Source organism: Hetaerina americana, unplaced genomic scaffold (assembly GCF_022747635.1).
Source record: "Hetaerina americana unplaced genomic scaffold, ioHetAmer1.1.p SCAF_67, whole genome shotgun sequence".
Taxonomy (NCBI): Eukaryota; Metazoa; Arthropoda; class Insecta; order Odonata; family Calopterygidae; genus Hetaerina; species Hetaerina americana.
The window spans coordinates 245,221-268,445 of record NW_027287283.1 but is presented as its reverse complement, the minus strand read 5'-3'; the positions used below and the strand labels follow the sequence as shown (position 1 = coordinate 268,445).

At 40.9% G+C, this 23,225-nt stretch overlaps 1 long non-coding RNA gene across 1 annotated transcript in view; it reads left to right on the top strand.

Annotated features, from left to right (window-relative positions):
• LOC139696079 (uncharacterized) overlaps window positions 1-23,225 on the top strand; it is a 229,773-nt gene that overhangs the window by 168,526 nt on the left and 38,022 nt on the right. Inside the window, exon 2 of the long non-coding RNA XR_011702558.1 lies at window positions 18,232-18,319. This is a non-coding gene — a long non-coding RNA (uncharacterized lncRNA). The remainder of the gene's footprint in view (window positions 1-18,231; window positions 18,320-23,225) is intronic.

Below are 23,225 nucleotides of genomic sequence, written 5' to 3'. Positions count from 1 at the left end.
ATTGCTGAACCCGATTTTGCGAGCTCAATATGAAATTTAAATCGCGTATCGTTGCTCCATGGAACGTGGCATCGTGAATTCGTGACGCGAGCCTCGAACAGGAGTCCGGTTTTGTAGTGATCAACACGGTGTAAAGGCCCACTGACAATGGACGCGGGTCGCGTTGCTTTCCCCAGGACCTCCCACCGCCCATTCCGCCACGAATCGCCCCACTCCAGCGGTCCCCGTCTGCGGAAAAAACCACTCTACATTTATCTTGGACAAACTAATTTCTATAAATATCAGACGATACATAGACGTAAAGATAAGATCTATTGGTGAGATTCGAAAATATCGATTTATCAATAATAATGATGGTATCGTCCAATCCACAGTCATATTTATTTTGGAATTACGATTGCCATTAAGGACCTTATGAATATTGCTTCATTAAAAATAACTTCCAAAAAAAATCTATACTAGGAAAAGTCAGCATAGTGTCAATATTTTTTAAAAGCATAAAATATGTAAATGTATTATTTAATAGGTGAAAATCATGTATTATTTTATTAATAAAAATATCACGTAGCACCATCAGGCGGTGCTGCTGGGAAAAAATGGCCCTACGGATGGAAGTGGAGATAATACGCTCGAAGAAGATCCACCCTCCGGTTGCCGCGACAGGGAAGACCGAAAGCCCAAACTAATCCCACCCCGTGCTTCTGGGAGAAAGATCCGTCTTAATAATTGTCTCGGGTCACGGAGGCGGTCGCTTCGTTCGCCAACCTCTCTCACAATTGCCGCATCGCATCCGAAGGTCGTGGGACGTTGCGTGGATTAAAGCGTGTGAGGAGAGCGAGCATTTCCTACCTTTCGAGAGGCTTGTCCCGGCTTCCACCTCCTCCCTTGCTTCACTTTCCTCTCATTTCTTCCTCCCCACCCTCCTTGTCTCCGCTCTGCCGGTCGATCATTAAGTCGGCGGTGTCATTCGACGCGTCTTCCTTGGGCTTCTGTCCCCGTTTCTTTCTCTCCCTTCTGAAAGGGACGCAGGGGCTCCCTCGCTCCCCCTATCCACCCCTCGCTCCCGGGGAGTGGAACATATCGGTTCTCATTCCCCGAACTCAAGTTCTCCACCAGCCTCGGAGTGTTCCACGACGCGCTCCTGTTCGTCTGGAATCAACGTTATTATCCGGTATTACATGCCTTCCTTTTTATTTCTTCAGCTCTCAGCGATGTAATCAAGATTTCTTCCCTCCTCTCTCTCTCCTTTTCTTGCGAATCCCTCTTTCAAACACTAACAATCTGCCGCTTTGTTTCCTTTTAAAAGCTCCCTGGGTCCCCCCACCCCACCCGCCTCTTACGAAAGCATACCTTTCCCCGCGGTCTCCTCGTGCGCCCCATCTCCTCCCAGGTTTTTCCGATCCAATGCGCCTCGTTCTGCTCCTTCGAGGGAGGACATTATTTTCACTCGGACCGAAGCCGAAGGCATAGCCTTAGTATTTTTTCGAAGACCCCTTGTCACTCCTGAGCCGGGGAATATCATTCTCCATGGGCCAACGGTATTTTCACGATCCCAGTTCTGAGGCGAAGGGAGTTTGGTTTCTTCAGTCAGATTGAGGTTCTCTTAGTGTGACCTACACAAGCGTTAAAATTTTCGGAGAATATCTATAAAATTTATTGAGTAGTGATTATCTTATTGAACATTTTTAATGCTTATTTCTTTAATACTTTAATCACGGAATTAATATTTGATTCATAAAAGCAAGGGGGAAAGCTCTAGAAGAAGATATTTCGCGCATTCCGAATGATAAGTGTTCGTTTTTTATTTGAGTCTTGAAAAATTCCGAGGAAAAGTGTAATTTAATTAAATGAAAAACAGAATGTATTTTTCCACTGCTCTGTAATTTCCATTGGTCAAAATCGTAATATTCGTTATAACCGACGATTTTTTGGTGTCAAATATAATGTTTTTTGTGGAATTAAAAGCGCGTCATGTTCGAAGGTTTGAAAGAAAATGCAGAAAAATTAAATCCAAAGCGAGCTTGAAATTACCATAGGGAAGCGTGGAGAAACGTGAACGCCTCGAGTGGCCCGAAAACAATTCCCTTTAATTCGTTAATGGGAATTAATTGAGGAATCGGAAAAAGATTACAGTAACAAGCAGAGGATGCCGAAAGAGGAGATTTTCCTCAAAAACCTTTGAAAGATGCGTAAATAATTTTAAGATTATATCTCCGAAGACTGAGTAATAATATTGAGCTCGTACATTATATTTAAATTCCCTTTGAATTCTCTATGATTTTGAGTCGGTAAATTGATTATTCCCTTTTGGAAATTCGCCTCATGGTTAGTAATTTTATACTTAGTTCTTTATAGCTTTAAATACGATGTATAGGATGTTATCTTGCATATTGATTATTTATATTTAGTTCTATCTACTGATGATTAGAAAAATAGACAATAAAGAGACAGTTTGACATATATATAGAATGTGAATGAAAACTATTTATAAGATGAAAACAATTTTTGTGCATCTAATTTCGGGCATGTTCATAATTGTACGTTAATTATGGATATTAAAAATTACAGAGTGGTCCAAGAATGAATGAAAATGATATTTATTTCCATTCCTTCGTCGGAATTTTTTCACTGATTCTACCTTTTATACGCTATACCGTATGCAAGAGCAACATTATACGATTTTATTATTTATATTATTCAACAAATATCTTTTATTGGGTATTTATAAAGTAAAATTGCACGTAACTGAGGTGTTTACGTTTTAAGCGAAATATTAAAATATTATAGTTCCAGCCTCGGCATCTTTTTTCATTTATTATTGATGCGTACTTGTTACTTTGACGAAGGCTTCTTGGTTTTTAGATTCAAGAGAACACATCCGTCAAACTGCAAGTTAAGTGATCTTTTCTTGTCGTTTTCTTCTGCGTAATGTAGGTTTTTTTCACGTATTGCAATTATAGTCACTTGTGTACTCAGTAAGTCCCATCGGCTTTGATGTGAATAGGTCTCTAATATGTGTTTACCCATTTCCATTCCAATGAGCTCGCCTAGATTAATCGGGCGTTTAACGTACAAACCCCTTATCAGAAAGCCATCGGGCGGAGCCTTTCAAATTTTGCGAATGTTTTGTAATCGCTTTCATTAAGCCTTAAGGCAACGCGCGAAATTACTCGTCTCCTGGGCGCCTAAATGTAAACTCCACTCCACTGATAAAGTCCAGTCTGGTAACTGAAAGTAATCTGCTCTGTTTATAATTAATTCTTGGTGATCGATTACTTGGCATAAGTTGAGTAGCTGATGTGATTTCAGTATTATTTTTCACTGGATTCGGAATAAATCCATGACATTGCATTTTCAATAAGTGACACGTGTTGAATCCTTCAGCCGGTAATCATTTCATGTGAAGTGGGTCGAACATTGAGTGCCCAACACTTTGTGTACACTAAAACTCTGCATGTTGGCATTGTTATGAATCATTAGATTCTTGTGCATATCAGGCTTATCAAGGGAATGAATTTCATCGCTCGTTCCAATTGCCTGAATGGCTGAAACGATATGTTCAGGGCCAAAAATGTTTTCGTTTGACGGAGGAACGACATGCACGACCCTGCTTAGCACTTTCGTCTATCCCCCGAATCCGGACTTCGCGTCCAAGGCTCAAGGGAATTCTCATTTATTTTAGAGTCATTAAAATGGTGAATATAAAACAATCTTAATCGCATATTTTTACGCGATAATCTCAGAGCATATTTGTTGCAATCAAAAGGCTCTGAGTTGGAAAGTTAATTATTAGCACTTGCCACTTTTACCTTTGGGATTCGGGTCCCTTATAGGACATCACGTCTATACATTTTGCACTGTTCGCCTTCACTAATGCCTGATACAGGGTTTACATCAACTATGTAATTGTGTGGAGTGTAGACGATTTGATGAGAGAAGACTTTCCCACATAAAATAGTTCCATTTACGACCTAGGTTTTTAGTTACAGCGTATTATCTTAAGAATGTGACGCTGTAACATCCTTACGTTCATCATTCTGAGCATTTACGCTGTAAGGAAACTTAAGTCATAAATAAAACTATGCTATGTGGGAAAGTCAAGTGTCTTCTATCATCGTGAAGGATTTACTCCATGTTACGCCTGGAACGAATATTAAGCGTACTTGACTTTGTTTTTGGAGACATTTCAATTAAAAACTTAAGTGACAAACCCTGAAAAAAGTCCCTACCGCATAGCATGGGGATGAGGCGCTGGGAATTTAGTGTTTTTTCATGACTAAAGCTATTTAGGAAGTCGAGGTCCCCTAATTAGATGAAGGAAATAAGTTCCTTATTCTATAGATGACATCTTTTTTAGCGTACTATATGGGAATAAGGCTGACGAGAATGGCATGCAGCTGATGGATTATTGCAAAATCGACCATTTATGTATTCATTACTTTGAATTTGAAGCTAAGGATAATGTAATTTATGTTAACTCTCAAAAAAAATTGTTTGACACCAAAATAGCATTCGTCTATGAAATAGTTGTTGAAAATGTGGGAACAGTTTATGAACACAATAATTCTCTTTGAGTTACTTTATCTGTCCAGCCCAGTTTTAAAAACTGCACAAAATATGTTACCATTTCGAAAATTCTTCTTTTCCGGGTTTAGTTTGAATGGCTAAGTATTAGTGCTAATGGTTTCAGGAATTAATAATCGGTAATTCGTTCCAAAACTAACATCGGCATTTAGAGAAATGCCCCCTTGACATCTTCCAATATGCCATTTATGCATCCTCGCAACTTAACAGCAATAATTTGCAGATAAGAGGCCAATTTTCAGAGCCCCAAGTTAACTTACAATCCTCAACTCATGTGAGAGCAACGTAAAACGTTCTGAACCACAGATGCCTTGACAAAATGACAAACATGTGATTGGATTCACTGCATTTGTGAACCATAGATTTGAGTAAATTTAAACAAGTCGAGTATTGAAAACGGACATCAGACTTCTACGGACACTCAGTCGCGTACGAACCCTGCAGAAAGGTCAGCAATAAGAGGAGGAAGTAGTTGAAGTAGCGAAGGCATATCATGGATAAGAGATGCGACTTGGAAGGAGGGAGGAAGACGGAAGGAAAGGCAAGTAGCTAATGGCGAAGAGCGTAAGGGAATTCAAGTCACACCCAAGGCCCGGATGCAGTGGTTTAAAAGGGAATTACCATAGTAGTTCTTCAACTCCGAAAGAAATCAAATACTATAAACCATGAACACCACGTAAACGTGGGAAGAGGATCTGATATTTCTCGATAAAATGCGTTATAAATGTGGCTAGGAGTTTTAAAACTACACACACACATATATATATATATATATATATATATATATATATATATATATATATATATATATATATAATTATATAATGGGCTGACACAATATAACACAAATAGAATAGAATAGCAACATTTAAAAGGACACTCACACAGTAAATTGTTCGAGCTTTCGGCCCTCTCAGAGGCCTTCTTCTGGTGAGACTGAAAATATGCTGTTGCTATGGAGAGGGGAAAGAGGTATGGGCGGGGAGGGGAGGTGTGGAGGGAATGCTTGGAGGGAAATTAAAGATGGCGGTTAAAGGTGGGAATTTTGAAAGAACGGAAAGCTAATATGTAGGCGGATTCACGAGTTCTCACCTCTATATTGGTGGCTGAAAATAATTATGTATATATAATTATATATATATATGTATATATATTAAAACTCATATTTCCAATTTTATCTTGAACTGGCCCTTAATTACATCGGGCCTTCAATTGTTTCTGCTCGAATGAACAACGGGGCATGTTTGCTAATACCGGAATGCTGTGCAAGCTCTCACTGAATAGGACCAAGTGATTATTATACCAGTGGCGTGCATACGCCTTTGAGTGACCTCGCCGCAGATCAGATCATAGGATTAACCATTTCTGAGCTATGCCATTGGATACTCCACAAATCCTCCTGACTGTGAAATGCTAATTAAAGCCACGGACTGCAGTTCCCGGGCCTAAGTTGGTTCAAACGATTTTAACCAAAAATATACATTTTTATTAATGAGCGAGGTTATTATGACACCTCATTATTGATATTTGTGGATGAAAAATCATTGCAAATAAACTGTACATATATATATATATATGTGTGTGTGTGTATACATACATATATTATTTCTATATCTTCCGATGAAGGCGGAGCAGAATTCCGTCGAAACGATCAAGAAATAACGTGTGAGTGATCTTTTTATGTGTTTTTATATTGTTTGTTGCTGTCCAATTTATTATAAACGTGACGAGGTCGGGGACTACGGTTTAGGCATGAAGAATGACCGCGGGGAGAAAGCAGTTGAGTTCTGCAGGAGACAGGCGTTAGTCATCACCAACACTTGGTTTAGACGCCACAAAAGACGCAGGTATACATGGAAAATGCCAGGTGACTCAGAAAGGTATCAGCTAGATTATATCCTGGTTAGACACAGGTTTAGGAACAGTGTGATAAAGTTGCACAGCTTCCCGGGAATGGATGCGGACCACAATTTAGTTGTTATGAAATGTAGCGTACGTTTCAAAAAGATAAGGCAGGGGCGGCGAATTAGAAAATGGAATGTAGAAGCATTAAATGGTTTGAAAAGGAAGGAATACAAACAGGCGGCAGAGGAAATCATGGAGGATGGTAATGAGCTAAGTACTATCTAAGAAAAATGGGAAAGCATCAAGAAAGGGTTGTCTAAAGCCGCAAAAGACACTATTGGAACCATTTTTAATTAATTAAAAAAGACCTGATGATGATGTAGTAACATTGAAACCGGTCGCATTAAATTTTATTTTTGTGGAAAATTGCTATTTTTAATTAATCATGATATTCCACCATATCACGCCTGAAACGTCTCTTTTTACTATTGGAACCGTTAACGCTAAAAGGACTAGGAAACCATGGATCGCGGATGAGATGATTACAAAGATGGATGAGCGGCGAAAATGGAGGAATGTAAATACAGAATTAGGCAAAATGAAGTACAAAGAATTAAACAATAAATTGAGGCGGGCAACAAATAAAGCAAAAGAAGCATGGCGGAAGACGCAGTGCGAGGATAAGGAAAGTCTGCAGAGGAAGGGTGAAATTGGTGCGCTATACAGCAAAGTTAAATCTTCATCGGGAAGTAAGAAAGGGAGATCTATGCTAACAGTTAGAGATAAGGCGGGTAAGGTAATAGTTGACGCAGGAAAGATCCAAGAGAGATGGAAGGAGTATATAGAAGAACTGTATAGTAAAGAGCTTAGACCAACAAAGTTAGACATTGAAAAAGAACATGACGTAGAGGAAGATAGCTTAGGTACAGGCATACTAGACAATGAGATAGAAAGGGCATTAATGGAGATGAAACTAAATAAGGCCGTGGGGGTGGATAACATTCCCGCGGAACTATTGAAATGTTTAGGAAAATGTGGGAGAGAGGCTATATGGGCTGTTTCGTAGTATTTATGAGGAAGGTAACTGGCCGGAAGACTTCGTGAGATCAGTTTTAGTTCCTATTCCGAAAAAGGTAAAGGCCACGTCATGTGAGGACTACAGGACAATTAGTTTGATATCCCTCGCAGCTTGAGTTGTTCCCAGGATCATAAACAAAAGGATAGAGAGTAGGGCAAATGATTACTTAGGGGATGATCAGCTCGGGTTTAGGATGGGGAGAGGTACGCGTGATGCCATTGCAGTAATGAGATTATTAATCCAGAGGAATATAGAACACAACCAGGAGGTATTTGCCTGTTTCGTAGATTTCGAAAAAGCGTTTGATAGAGTAAATTGGGAAAAACTAATGAGTATATTGCAGAAAATAGGAATAGATTGGAGGGAAAGGAGGCTTATCCGCAACCTGTACATGTCTCAGTCTGCTCAGGTGCGAGTGGGGAACGGGGAGTCCGGTTGGGCAGTGTTAGGAAGAGGTGTAAGGCAGGGTTGCCCATTATCACCGTTGCTGTTCAACCTGTATGCAGAGGAAATGATCAAAGAGGCATGGGAAGAACTGGAGGTAGGAATGAAAGTAGGCGGGGAATCCGTAAAATCAGTTAGGTTTGCTGATGACCAAGCTTTAGTTTGTCAGTCAGCCAAGGGGTTGCAAGCATTGCTGAGTGAATTGGAAATTACGTGCGACAGGTATGGGATGAGAATCAATATTAATAAAACAAAGATTATGCTATTTTGTAGATAGAAAAAGGCTAAGCTTAACATTAAAATAGGAGGGCAAAAACTAGAGCAGGTAGAACAGTTTACGTATCTCGGTAATGTTCTGGACCAACACGGTCAAAGTAGTAGGGACGTAAGATGAAGAATTGCGCTAGGCAAAGAGGCTTTCACAAGGAGGAGGGAGTGATGACAGGGATGTTGAGTAAGGATGTTAAGAAAAGACTCGTCAAAACTTTGATATGGATCGTAGCTATGTACGGCGCGGAAACGTGGTCATTGAAGCAGGAGGATAGACGTAGACTGGAGGCTTTTGAAATGTGGGTGTGGAGAGGAATGGAGAAGGTGAAATGGACAGAGAAGAAAACACACGAGGAAGTGCTTGGTATGGTGGGCTAAGAGAGGGATTTGTTGGGAGAAATCCTATGGAGGCAGGAAAAGTGGCTGAAGGGGGTATTGACTGGCAGTGGGATGTTGAAGACTGTAATTGAGGGGAGAATGTTAGGCAAATGAGGAAAGGGAAGGGACAGGATAGGAATGTTTGAAGGGATGAAGGGAGGAAGAAAGTACTCGGAGCTCAAGAGGGACCTAATGTAGTAGGATGTTTTGTTCTGTTAGGGGTCACGAATTATTTAATTAGTAATTATGTCCATCCAAAAACCTACCTTAACCGGTAGATTACCTGATAATAATAATATAATAATATACACGAATGCTTCAAAGAGTAACTTTTTTTAATTCAGAATAGAAAATGAAACCTCATTTATTTTCATTTTGACATTTGAGGCTTGTAGTCCTTTTTCTCTCTTCTCTCACTGCTTTTCGCATACTTCGTTTCCACATTCAAAACGGAAGATCCTGTTTTTGCACTATTCATCACGTATCAAACTACCGCGTGTTTTACAGTCGACTGACTGATGACTCCCGGGATTATTTTCCGGGCGGTGGAAAATGTTTTTCAGTCATGAATTCATAGATGTCTATTTCGGTAAATCAGCATTGCACATTCCACTTTTCCCTCCAAAATCGTTCTCTATTATCCCGTTCTTAATGAATTTTGCAGAAAACATCTCGGATGACAGCATTTATTGGCCTTTAACTCCTTACTGTCGTTTTCGTCTACTTTAAGGAGGTGAGTGAATACCTTCAGACCTGCATTGTCTTCAAGGTCGACGACCCTATTCATGCCACCAAAAACAATTTTTTTTAAATACCATATTATTCTTCTTGTGTGAATAATCCTTCGCGACTTTAGAGATATATTTCATTTTGAATTTTTTTAAATATATGTGCAAAATTATATCAATTTTGATTTCATGGTGTGCATAGCGTGTTCCCGGGGCCGTTGCACTGAGAAGTAAGACATTTACTTAACATTCCCTGGGGAGTAGACCACAAGGCATATCATAAGTGAATCGTAATTGACTACAGTCCTCTCTCCTAGAGGAATTTTAATCACTTCTTTTTTAAATATCTGCCGTGCTGAGGGCATGCTCCCTCCTGTCCACGAGAAATGACACTCCCAGGTGGTGCGTCGGGTTGCCTTCGGCTGCAACCGGAAAATGGAAATTCCGAAAAAATTGAAATTTTGGATATCCGATTTTGTGGAGATGTCATCTGCTTCTCTTTTTTTGGAAAAATGGACGCGGAACATTCAAAACCGGATGGACTCAGGGTATTGCTTATGTACTTTGACGCGGCCCGGGCCTCTTCTTCCCGGCCGGGAGATCCGCTCGCCACGGCGCCCGAAGGATTGAGGGTGCGGGGCTTGCGTTGAGGGTGAGCGGGAGGAGGGGGCCTCGCTGCGCACATCGGGCGTCGAAGTGTGGACGACGCAGGGAAAAAAAGAAAAACGTTTTTCCATTTCCGTTTAATTCATGGCTCGCACCGCAAAAGCGGTCTTCTCACGGTGAACTAGACGGCGTGTGTGTGGGAAGGCTCTGTGCTTCTCGAGAGGGAGGGGGCTGATGTTTTCCGGAGGGCGCAAAAGCTCTCCGTTAGTGGTCGTGGGCGTGTGGGGGTTGGTTGAAGGGAGGAGGAGAGAAGAGAAAGGGGGAGTTCTACCTCTCTCGCCCAACGGTCGACGGCGGGTGGCAGTAGAAGTGAAAGGGGGAGCGACGCTACGACGCTGAAACACTGCCGCCGGAAAGTGAAAGGAATGACGCATTACATATCTACATGTGCCCGCACGCCTGCCGGGGGCTAATAAAGGCTGATTGTTGGATGTAGACAGGGAGATTTTGATCATTCGGATAGTAGGGTAACGTCTGGCATTTTTCGGACGTTTCATCGCGTTACCAGCTAATGTCACTTATTTCTAATGAATAAATGGAACTCCTGGATCTTGCTTCGATGTCGTGAGCACAATTTTGACGAATAGGCTTGCTGATTGAAGCAGTAAAGGCTGATACTCGTACATTTCCCAGGAGCGAAGGCAGAAAATTCTATAGTTTGCTGGTATTAAATTAACAGTAAAGCTATTACTTAGTGTGATAATTATCATCCGCTTCGTACCTGGAGCACAGAAATCAAGGAAATCTGCTCTAGTCCCTGTTCCTCATTTGCGCTAGAGCAGATGGGGAAACAATAATTACAATAATTACAGTACTCATTCATCTCATGGCATTCACAAGAAATTAACATTCTTCAACAAATTCAGAATTGCACAATTTTTTTTGTCTTAATAACTTCTTTCAAGTATAATTAGAGGCTAGAAGAGTGGTTAAACCCTCCAGACAACCAAATTAGGTCACATAATTCTAGATTAGGTCACACTTTTATTTTTTCTCCAGTTGGTAACAGGAAGAAGAAAAGGATGAACGCATTTGGGTTACTTTAATCTTACTCACTTACTGTTCTCCGTACATGCCCGTTCTGTTTATATTTTGAACTTTTTATCGAATATTCTGGAATTTTTTTCAATTAAATATTATGGTAATGGCTGGTTGGGATTTAAAATGGCTGCGTTAAATTTCTTACCAATATTTTGCCTGAAGATTATAGGTAAACTTTCCTTCTTTATGTGAGTTCCATTCTATATTTATAAAAATAAACAGAGGGTATAATATTAACAGCTGATTTTTAAAAACTTTTCTTTTTGAGGTGGAGGAAGTTTTGCTTAGATCTCGCAATGACAAATGAGCCGGAAGGCCTCGAAATGTCTCATGTGAAATACTTGAATTAGATATTTCGAGGTTTAGACATCTTGTCTTCATGTCTGTGCATGCAAAATTAGTTATGTCAATGGCTATATCCCACGATGCAAAGAAGCAGACGGCATGGAAAAATAGTTTCCATAAATTGCACTACTCCAAACCTGTCTTTTACTCAGAGTTCGGTCCAAACTGTTTAAATAATATTTCTTCATGATAATCTCAACCATTCAATAATTGAATTTGGTTGAGAGAAATAGACGCTCAGCTTAAGAGTAATTTTGGGACGTTGTCGAATATCTACATAGATATGCAATTGTTTATCACAATGCACGCAATTTACTCAAGAGAGTATAAACAATGCACTAGTAGACAAAAATATAAATATTATTTTTTCATCCGAAATGAAATTCGATAAAATATTGGAGTCAGCCGTCCACTGTGACGATTCACTTCTTTTTTAGATGAAATGGCTTCTTCGGGTGAAGGCTGAAGGAATTCTACTCCCTGCCAAGATGACACTCTTATGCTTGCTTGATACGTACCAATTGAGACAGTGTGTTTTATGAATGAATACGACATAATTCATCATCTTTAATGGGCTAATTACTCCAACTGTTACGCGTGGGGCAAGGTGAGGGGTGCCTTATGAATACATCTGGAGGCGGAAAGCTGAAACCTCACTTTCGCTTAATTGTCATTTGAATCTTGTAGTTTACTTTGAATCTGCCATTTAACAGCATTAGCCTCGTTCGTTCGTCCTCGGGTGCTCAGAGCATCCTCGTTGCGTGAGTCGTAGAGGTGCAAGCTCTCGGGGCATTGCGAATGAGTCCCTATCCCACACTAAGGCAGTGCCCGCAACCACGAGGCCCGCCATCAAAGGAAACGGGTCTAAGGGCCCGAAGGAGATTGGATTCACGACGGCCGCCCATTAGTTAAATTTAACCAGAGCATTCTAAAGGATAAGAATTTGGTAGTGGAATGCAAACTTTCACCGGATGTTCTAAGAGATTTCGCAGCCAGGAAGAAAATGTTGGAAAATAGTCACGGGCGTGTGGAGCTGTGGAGTAAACTTTGCGTTGAGCGAAGGGGTGACTCTGGTATAGCCCATTGCTTTGAGGAGTCTGCCACGAAACTTCGAAATCATGGTTGAACATCAACCTGAATAATCAATGCTATTAGCATCGTGTACGGCTGCCTAATTTCTACGAGTCATTGAAGTGGATGGTACTAGTCAATTCGCATTGAAATGGATTATTTAGAAATTAGTGGTAAATTTCTTCATTAAAATAGTTTTTCGTAGATACAATTATCGTGTGCAATAGTGTATTTTCTCATGAATTACTCTTCTTTACTCATGTATAATCTTTATATGTAAATGGTAAAATTAATGTTATCAAACTTTCCCTGAAAAAAATTTTGTTCACGATCGCAAATCTCTGCAGCCGACTAGATGAAAAATACACCCAAAGTTTCTGGTAAAAATCACGTAATCGTTTTGGATAATTTTTTACGCACCAGTTTGGGCCTAGTATTGAAAGCTGTACGTCTGCCAGTGCACTGGAGTCACAGTCGAATGAGGAAAAATGTAACGCATTGGAGGTAAGGAGTTGATGACCGCCGTGGCAGACCCCAGTGATAAGGGGCAATGATCAGGGCCGGAGCCGCAGGTTGTTCCATTCTTTACGCGAGGAGTTTTATCTCCGGACTCAAAAAAACGACGGGATCGCTAACTGGCTCGATGAAAAGAGTGTTCTGTGGAGAGAGAGGGAGGGATCGTAGGATCCCATCGAATGGGAGTTTGAAAAATAAAAGGAGAATCCGTTGAGGAGCGAAGAGTGAGGCTCGGTCGCACCCGGGGGAAGACGCGGCGGCGGCTTCGGGCGAGGTTTGGATAAATGTTAAGCCCCCTTCGAGGAATGTGACCTACTTCAGGCAGTCCTCGTGCCACCCCTTTTCTAAGGACCAACCCTTTGGAGAGCAGCCTCCACTACATCCGCTTGCACCCCTCGTATTTTCCCACGGACTCCAACAGAATTTCAAAGTTTCCTCCACTGCGATGGACGAGGAATGCTGGAGGGAAACTCAATTTAAAGACGTGTGTGAGCACGCGACTGGGCTTGGCTATTAACCGTGAAATTAATTGAAGAAATCAGTTATTTTTGGTGGGCAGAGGATATGAAATGCGTATGCATTCTCTACATAGAACTCCATATTAAACCAGCAGAAGAGAAAAGTATGCGTCATTGGTTTGGAAGCGCAAGTCCGCTCTTTGTGTGTAGCTCTGTCGCTAAAAAACTATTTTCAAAACCCGACGTCGGTGCAGTTGAGTTTAGGTATGAATATAGGATATGCACTGAAATTTTTGAATAAAACAGGCACTTAACATTCTCGCGATTGCTTCATCAGTTCGTGTCCCTAGTTTGAAGTTAGACACGAAGGACAAAGTATTCCTCTCCCCTTGGACTCTAGGACTTTTTTCTCGCAAGTGCTCCAGGCGTCGACATCTCAGCCGTGACACCGCCAGATCCTGCCGGGCGCCGATTCGACTCTGTTGCGGACATTAAAAGTAATTGTACGGCGGACCTGAAGAGGATCCCTAAGGCAGGCGGGGTTCGAGAGCTGGAAGGAACGTTGGCAAAGGTGTGTCGTCCACCAAGGCATGTACTTTGAGGGCGACAAGTTCGATTAAGCTGTATCCGTCGAAAAAAACGAGTTATAAAATCAGTCCTGTCTTTTTTGATCACACCTTTTACTTATTTTCTTCATACTTCGCCCTGCTCACATCTCAAATGACTCCAATCTACGCTCAGCCTCTTCCCTCAAAGACCTCCTCCTAAATTCTCCTGAGCTTCTCGCCATTCTTAAGTTCTTACAAACCTTTTCTTCAGATCTTTACCTGGTATACCTCTTATCGATTCTCTTCTTCTTGTAAATATTCCTTTCGATAATGCAATTTTTCTCCTTATGTGCCAAATTCTATGCCCCTTTTCCTCTGAAGTAGAGCCTAAATACATTAAGGATTCCAGCTACTCCAGTTTATTGCCTTTTACTTAAACCATGGCTTAATATTGCTACTCTTTGAGAACCTCACTTCTTTCGTTCTTTTGTGATTAATCTTCAATACCACACCATTCGAATTTTTCCCGTAACTCTCTCCGTAAGAACTGCAAACCCGCGACTGTCATCTGCAAACCTTACTGACGTAATCGTCCTATCTCCCATTTTCCTTCCCAACTGAAGCTCACCCCATGCCACTCTTAACGCAGCCTCAGTATGTTGAAAAGTGTAAGCGATAACAGGAACTTCCTGTCCCCATCTATCTATCACCGTTCATCCGGACCCAACCTCTCTAACCCCTAGTCATATATGTAGTTTTCCTAATTCTAGTGAAAATATACTAGTTTAGAGAATATTCACTTGTTTACAAGTAATATTTAGAATAAAATACTAAAAAATTACGCTTACAAACATACTCTTCACAAATTTATTTCGTGATACACACTGTCAATAGAAGCTTTACGAAAGGAAAATATCTCTATTCAACTAATTACTTCCATGCGGTCTTATTCTTGCCTACTTATTTCGAATCTTGTAACATCCATCCATCATTTAACAAATGTCTTTTCAACAAATTATTTGTGCACAACGTGGTTCGTTTCCCTCTAATTTCTTTGAACTTTGGCTGCTGATTTTCACTGATTTGCTCCCTTGGTACACTACCGCGTCTTCAGCATCTTTCCACCGTCACTCCGAGGTCATTTCGTCACTCCTGTAATCAGCAGACCGTGGGCACATCCCGACTGCCACATTTTATCTCGGCACTGCAAGGTCAATTCCGATTTCTCGCGCGGCGCTGCCCCCCACGTCACCTTTTCCTCGGATACTCTCGTCGCACCGTGTCTGGCGTCGTTAATGCGAGAGCATCCTGTGAAGGGGTGTGTCGTCTTTTTCTCTTTTGTTTTTCGACACGAGAGAGAGCAGAGTGCAGGGGGAATGGCTGGTAAAAACATTGTTTTTATCGAGAGCGGCGGAGCGTGTTATAAGTGAATAAGGGAAGAAGGCCCCGATGATATATGGCCCCGGTGATATGGAGAATGGGCGATAGTAAGTAAGTTGGAATTGACTCGTGTGACAGGAGAGGAGGGTGGGTGGGTGGGTGGGGGGGAAGGGAGGGCGTTTGGTTGGTTCCCAAAATGGAGAAAGAGGGACATGAAATCGATGTGTGAGAAATAGCACGGCCATTTAGAACGTCGTGACAGCGATTGAGGTCCTCGGGTTCACGGATTTTCGTCGGCAGAAGTGCTCTGAAAGATACAAGGAATTCCAGTAAAAGATAATTCATTTAGAGGTGAGCATCGATTGGGGGAGATAAATTGTGTGCTCTCCGAGGGTATAAATTAAAGTCGGAATTCTTCTTTTGTTTAAACTTCGCGGAGCGACGTTTTTCATATGATGAAAAACTAAAAACGTAAGAGGTGCGAATAAATGTTTCTGAAGTCATATACGAGGGTCATCCGGAAAGTAGTACCCGTTCGTGAAATAAAAAGACAAAAGTAAATATTAACAAACATAAAAAATTTTATTTGAAAGAGGATACTTTAAACTACTTCTCAACATAATCTCCAAGCAAATTAAGGCATTTGTCATAACGTGTGACAAGTTTCTGTATTCCTGCTGCATAGTCCTTCGCCGCCAGCTCATTGAGATACGCGAGGGACCCATCTTGCACAAATTTTTGCATAATGCAGATGGTGTTTAACAATTTCATGAACAATTGTTCGAGAAACATTGGGAAAATGCTCACAGATGTCATCAATTGTGACGCGCCGATCGTTCCTCACGAATTCGTCAACTGAGCTCACCAGTTGGTCTGTAATGACAGACGGTCTCCCCGAACGCTCATCGTCGTGTGTGTTCCCCCTCCCCATGTTGAAGTTGCGACACCACCGCCGAACAGACGACTCGTCCATTACATTGTCTCCATACACCTCCTTTAATTGGCGATGAATATCACATGGGCGAACGTTTCTTGCATTGAGGAATTTAATCACTGCCCTCACTTCACAACTGGCGGCGTTCTCAATTTTTTTAAACATTGTAAACAATCACAGAAACAACACAGGCAATGCTAGCGTCACGCAACTTGGCTCAGAGAAGGCAGACAAGCCACTGAAGCTATCTGACCTCGTCCAGCGGCTACTCGCGTCGTCAGCACTTCATGCGGCACGAACGGGTACTACTTTCCGGATGACCCTCGTGTGTGTGTGTGTGTGTGTGTATATATATATATATATATATATATATATATATATATATATATATATATATATATATATATATATATATATATATATATAATGTATAACACTTAGCACTAGTGGACACAGACAAAAACACAGAAACACACAAAAAAAGAGACTCACTATTTTTCGAATTTTCGGTGGTCGTTGCCACCTTTATCAAGGAGGAGAGGGACAGAACTCTGAGCTCTGAAATGAGTTCTGTCCCTCTCCTCCTTGATAAAGGTGGCAACGACCACCGAAAATTCGAAAAATAGTGAGTCTCTTTTTTTGTGTGTTTCTGTGTTTTTGTCTGTGTCCACTAGTGCTAAGTGTTATACATTATTATTCACGTCCGTGAGTCTTTCAAAAAGTGTTATATATATATATATATATATATATATATATATATTTATATATATATATATATATATATATATATATATTTATATATATATATATATATATAATTTAAAATTATATAGTTGCACATCCGCGGACTCCAATTCATTGAATTCCCCACTCTTTTGGCGTACTGTAAGAGTGCAATGCATCAGATGCCACTCACGAGTGGTGATTGATTTCGTCGGATGAAATTTACTTGTTTAGTGAGATAAACGTGGGATGTCGTTGTGAACGGGAACACACCGGTCGGAGGAATTATTTTGCTTCTGAATACAACAAAATGGAAAGATGATTTTAATCATAAGCAGCTATTAGGTCTCAAGACTAGTGTAAGGAGCCAAAATAATAGCCTGCTCTTAGGAAACATTTTCCAAGAGTTAGGATGGAAAATAATAGGAAAATATATCATGGACATATTTTATTTTTGGATTCAGAATGTTTGCCTAATTACTCCGGCTTACTGACTGCTCCGGGTCTTTTTTAAGCAGATAATCATTTTAAAAGTCGTCTTATTGCTGCCCTATTTTTATCCACTCTTAGATACAACTGGTATTTTAACCATGCGCTACAAGGGTGATGATTCGCCAATCCTGCTGTCTCTTGAAAGTGCGCTGCATACACAAATATACTTCTCCAGCTTGAGAACTACTTCAATTCGTATTTAATGAAAATTGAAGATGGAATATCGGCGCTTGCTCGCATTTCCCGGTTCGGTTAATTCATTCATTTAAAGAGAGCCGTGCGACCACCGTTTAAAGGAAAGAGAATGGTCAGCGGAAGACTTAGAATCCTCGACGGTTTTTCTTAATTTTCCCCATGGTTGGTATTTTCCAAGTGTAATTAATTTTCATATTGATTTCGATACGAGTAGATCGAAGTTTTTTCATCGACCGCATACCTATCGTCGATGTCGATATTTGTCAGCGTCCGATGTGGTACTTGTTTGTATATATAACCAAATGATTGTTTTTAAATGTTTCTTTATTTTTTAAATTAAAATATCCACAATGGGCTGTCGAAGAGTGAAGCGAAGGAAACTAAATGTTTGGCGCCGTTTATTGAATTTAAAGGTGAAATGAAGCATTTGATGAAATTTCAGTCATCATTTCATTCGACTGATGAACAAATTGGTCGGTAAGCGCTATTGGTAATTTCATTTCGTTTTTGTGAATTACGTAATTAATTTTTCCAGGTCCCCAGGATGACGTCACGGCGACAGAGCTGCTGGCTGTGCTCCGCCTCCTCGATGGCGTCCCTTTTCCTTGCCCTCCTCCTCGCATGTAAGTTTTGATCAAGTGTTCTTGTCCAATTAATCGCCAATTTTCATGCTTCCGAGTGTGCTTTTTTTTCCTTTCGCCGCGTCCTGAAATATCCGGTGTAATTGGACCCGTAACGTCTGTCGTAAAATTTTACTCGCGGCATTTTATATTATGGGATCTCACACCCCACATTCATGAATAAAATGTTTTCATTTTACGATTCTGTGTGAAATTAAGAGAATGTCTGTTTTGGCGATTGAAATTATTTAAAGGTACGCATTCCAGTTACGGTTATTAATTCGTTTAGATACATTATTAATTTTTTTAAATTCTTTCTCGTGGGGAATATCTCACAGCTCACATTTTTTCGAGCCAATTTCGTTCAGCGTTGTCAATGGTAAATATTCGCTATCCCAACTTCAAGCCGTGAATATTTCATGCCGGTTAAGTATTTTGGGGTCTTAACCTCGCATCTCGTTAATGTAGCGATGGCAATTTGTCGACAAATTGAGCTGCTTTTGCTGAATAATCTTCGCTGTGCGTTGGAGATTTCCAGTGCGAACCCGTTGAACGAAATGGAGAGCTCCATTTCGTTCAACAATGAAAAATTTGTCTTATCTTCGAAATGATGAAAAATGATACTTTCAAGGGGACACTGGTGCGCCTACGCTCAACAAAATTAGACGTACAGTTAGCATTCTCAATAGGAACTTCGATGTATGTGCAATTCGCGATCATATAATTAATAGGTGCTCGTTAAATAAATATCCATGGCTTGATAATTTATCAGCACAAATTAATGAATATGCGATGCATTCCTCTTTTAGGTATCCAGGTGTAGGTCATTTACAAAATTCAACTGACAAAATGTTCTTAATAACATGTTCCAATTGGAAATCAATCTTAGTATGCTTTTTTATTTTAATAGTTTAAATTTAGTCGTGCGAAATTAAGTTTTGAGTCAAGAAAACTTAACTATATTTTCAGATTAAGTTTGGAATTAAATGAACATTTGGAGGATACCCATCCACCTCGATGTTATTCATCACCTCAAGCGAAGATACGAGAGTGTTTCTACGTGCATCAAACGGCTTTTTCAGTGGGAATCATGTGTATGTGTACTTTATTCATCGGTTCACTTGTATTAATGCTTGGACTCGTAGTAGGAGGACATTTTGATATTCATTGGGTGCATACATGTTGTATATATCCAATTTTGAATGTACCCAATACTTGTATGAAATCTCCGAATCTGATGGTTGCCATGGATATCCACAGTGGCAATATATTTTACAAGCAATGGACTGAATTACACTGGGCGGGTGGATTCCCTCCAAGCAATGTTGCTGTCTTACCCACAGGAACAAGAAGTAACCTGTAAGAACATAGCAACAGCATTCATCGTCAGAGTGACCAGTAATCTTTGAAGGCTGGACGCCCAGAAAAAGCAGGATTTGGAAAGCTTTGGATAAATATCCTGGGATCATGGAAACACATATTCAAGGATTTCGAAGAGTTAATTTATTTATCAGTAAAATGAAGGATAAGGAATGGAAAAGGGTCTTTTAGCTGCTCCTTTTGTGAGCATTTTTCCGTGACAATATCTCTCTCCTTTTGGACCGCCCACATGGTCAGAGCATCACGTGTTAAGGCACACATTTCAGCATCAACCTGGATTGCGGTGGATGAATAGAATGCACTCCTTTGGAGAAAAATTCGAAAACAATTTTATATAGATAAAATTGATATTTTTGAACTTGGTGAATAGTTCCTGAAAACCCGAAGAGGCAACTAGAATTCAAAGAACATCGCTATGTTCCGAGGTAGCTTAGTAGTAGCCAAGTGCTTTAGCCAGTTAAGCTATCGAGGCGTCCTCTTAAACTCTGAAATGTTCCAACCTTAAAAAAACAAGATGTTGGGAAAGACATCGAGGGATCCAGGTTCGAATCGCAGTCGAGGCGAATGATTTTTACCATCTGAAATTGTTGCATGTTTCATGTTTCGACACATCTAGTTCATTTTTGCCGCGGTCTGATCTAAAAGATCATTTCTTAATTTGACATTAGCAACTTTAAGACGTAAATTTTCACTCGGATAAGCCCGGATGGAAAATATTCCCTGAAAAACTGACCATATTTATCCGGGGAATTAGAAGAAGTTAGGGGAATCAGAACTTGGTGATTGAGGCCGCACTGTTAAGGACGTGTTTGCGATTGAGATCCGACCCCCGTCGTGCATTTTTTTAATATATCTGTGCAAGCCATCGGAAGAGGAATAACATACCGCACGCTCACCCCCGCCCCCCCCCGGTTCTCGTCTGCCTTCGCCACCGTGCGGCGAAAACGCAGTGGCTAAACCCTCCCCGTGGCGAAGAACACTTTGGGCGTTCCATTATGGAGTCTCAACTTCCCTCGCCCCTGAAATATTCACTGCCGTCAATTTGCATTGCATTGCGTCGGTCCATCCCTCTCGCGAATCCGCACCCCCCCCCCCTCTCCCACCCCCGCTGCATTAGTTATCCGCGAGACGTTGACCATGCTCGGGTGTTTGGACATCCCCTAGAATCATTCCCATCCCCCTGTTTTGCACCCGCTACCCCCCAGTCCCCCCTCCCTCACCTCATTCCCCTTCTCACCCCCTCGCGCCCCATTGATCCTTTTGTGATTTACGGCATTATCATGTAAATTTGGGTTTTCCAAGGTTTGCTTGCGTCCCGACCAAAAGTTAATCTCGTCCCGTCGGTGGGCGCGTAATTCATCTCGCCGCTGCTTCTCTAATTTAACCACGTAGGTGTGGGCTCCCCTCCCATCCCTTCCCCCCCCGCACGCAGTAAACCTCCTCTTCTCCCGTTGTCGGCTAACAGTCCATTAATTGGAATTCCTCGTTTCCCGAAAACCATATTAGTTTGTTTTTCATTCCCGTCAACCTCCCCGCCCTCTCTATTCTCAGCAAACGGGCCCGCTGACTGACATTAAATAGTTTTAACCCTTTCACCCGGGGGTCATCGAGTCACGGGTGGGTGCCTCGCATTCGTTCCTCACTTTCGCGGTATCCCGACTTGGAGAAAGTCCCGGAGAAAGCGCTCACGCCATGGTCATTTATAACCAAGTGAACGGCGTAGTCTGCGGTCATAGCGATACTTTCAAGTCTCATTGGATGCAATCAAAAATATCAGTTTCAAAATGTTTGCAGTTATCTGTTAAACGTTTTTGCAATTTATAATCACCTGCAGCACTATTGCTAAATGCTCTCCGGAAAGATGGAAATAAAAAAATATTTATACACGAAGGGTTAAACGCTATTCGGTGTTGATACTAAACTTAAATACTGGAATAATTTGCATGGTGACTTTTCAATTTTTCTTAGATTTAGCAGGACTGCTTGAATTTCTATTGGAAGAAATCTCAACTTTGTTTAGTGTAATGCTACATGGTGGACATTAAAACGTAAACCGCTCGTTTTCCTGGATCCAATTCGTCTGAAAAATCTTAGATGCTAACATTGAGCGCATATTTAACCATCCATGCGCGCAAATAATGGTTTTTTCCTCTATTTTATGCCGGGCATCCTGGTCATTCTGAAATATCAAGGGAATTGTCCTGAATTAATCCATTTCTTCAAATTTCTGGGAGAAATGGAAACATTTTTGTGCCAATTGTTTCAAGTTCGGGAATTTGATATGAATTTGAAACGGGAATATGATATGAGAATTGGGAATTCTTGATTAGAACAATTTTTCATTTAGCTGTGAGTGCCGTGAGCCAACGCGTGCGCAGACTCCGGATAAAACCAAAATTAAAAAGATGGCCGGCAGTGGTGGAGCCAGTGGCACGCGCGGCGCTGTGGCATGGACCATAAAAAGAATACCTAATCAGATTCCAAACGTTTTTGTGAGAGAGAATAATCGGAAAATACATGTGATGATGGAATGTTCCTAAGAAAAATCGGGAAAAAGGGGTAACTCCACTCCAACGCAGTAAACGTGTAAGCACATTGTATTATTACATGGGATTAGACTCGCAGCCGGAGGGTCTCGGGTTCGAATTTACCGATGCCTCCAGATGCAACCGCTAATTGAACGCCCAAATGTGCGATTTCTCCACCGAAAGACCGAACTGAGAAATGCAAGGGAGGACGGGATCAGGAATCGCCATCCCTTCCCTAATTTGATGACAGCATCAAATGACACGCGGTTTACTATAAATGGGCGTCGGACCGATCTTTCGGAGTAAAACTGAGGTTAAATCATATTTCAATCGCGCACTATTGATTGCGGATATGAAAACGGCGACGAGTATTTCAGTAGTAGTTGCAGGATGTAATTTGGGGAAATTACAGAAATCCCGAAATAGCAATGAAAGTTGTAATTTGCCACATCAATTAATTGTGTACAAGGCGTTTAAACGCCAGGTAATTTATCCTATGATGATGAATTTGCATAAAAACATGCTGTACGTAATAAATTAACGTTTCAATTTACATTTTTGATTTTTGAGAATAAGAAATATTTAAAATATTATTTTCGAATGGTTTAAAAAATTCTAATGATCCTTATGAATATATAAAATGGTTTTTGCACAAAACAAACCTCCAAACCCCTTCGTAAATCTGTAATCTCGAAGAAGCATCCCATCCCGCTTTCAGCGCAAAACGTTCACAGTTGGAACAATTATCTCTCCATTTATCGAATCCTATCTTTTGATTCACGAATGTACGAGGGTCATCCGGAAAGTAGTACCCGTTCGTGCCGCATGAAGTGCTGACGACGCGAGTAGCCGCTGGACGAGGTCAGATAGCTTCAGTGGCTTGTCTGCCTTCTCTGAGCCAAGTTGCGTGACGCTAGCATTGCCTGTGTTGTTTCTGTGATTGTTTACAATGTTTAAAAAAATTGAGAACGCCGCCAGTTGTGAAGTGAGGGCAGTGATTA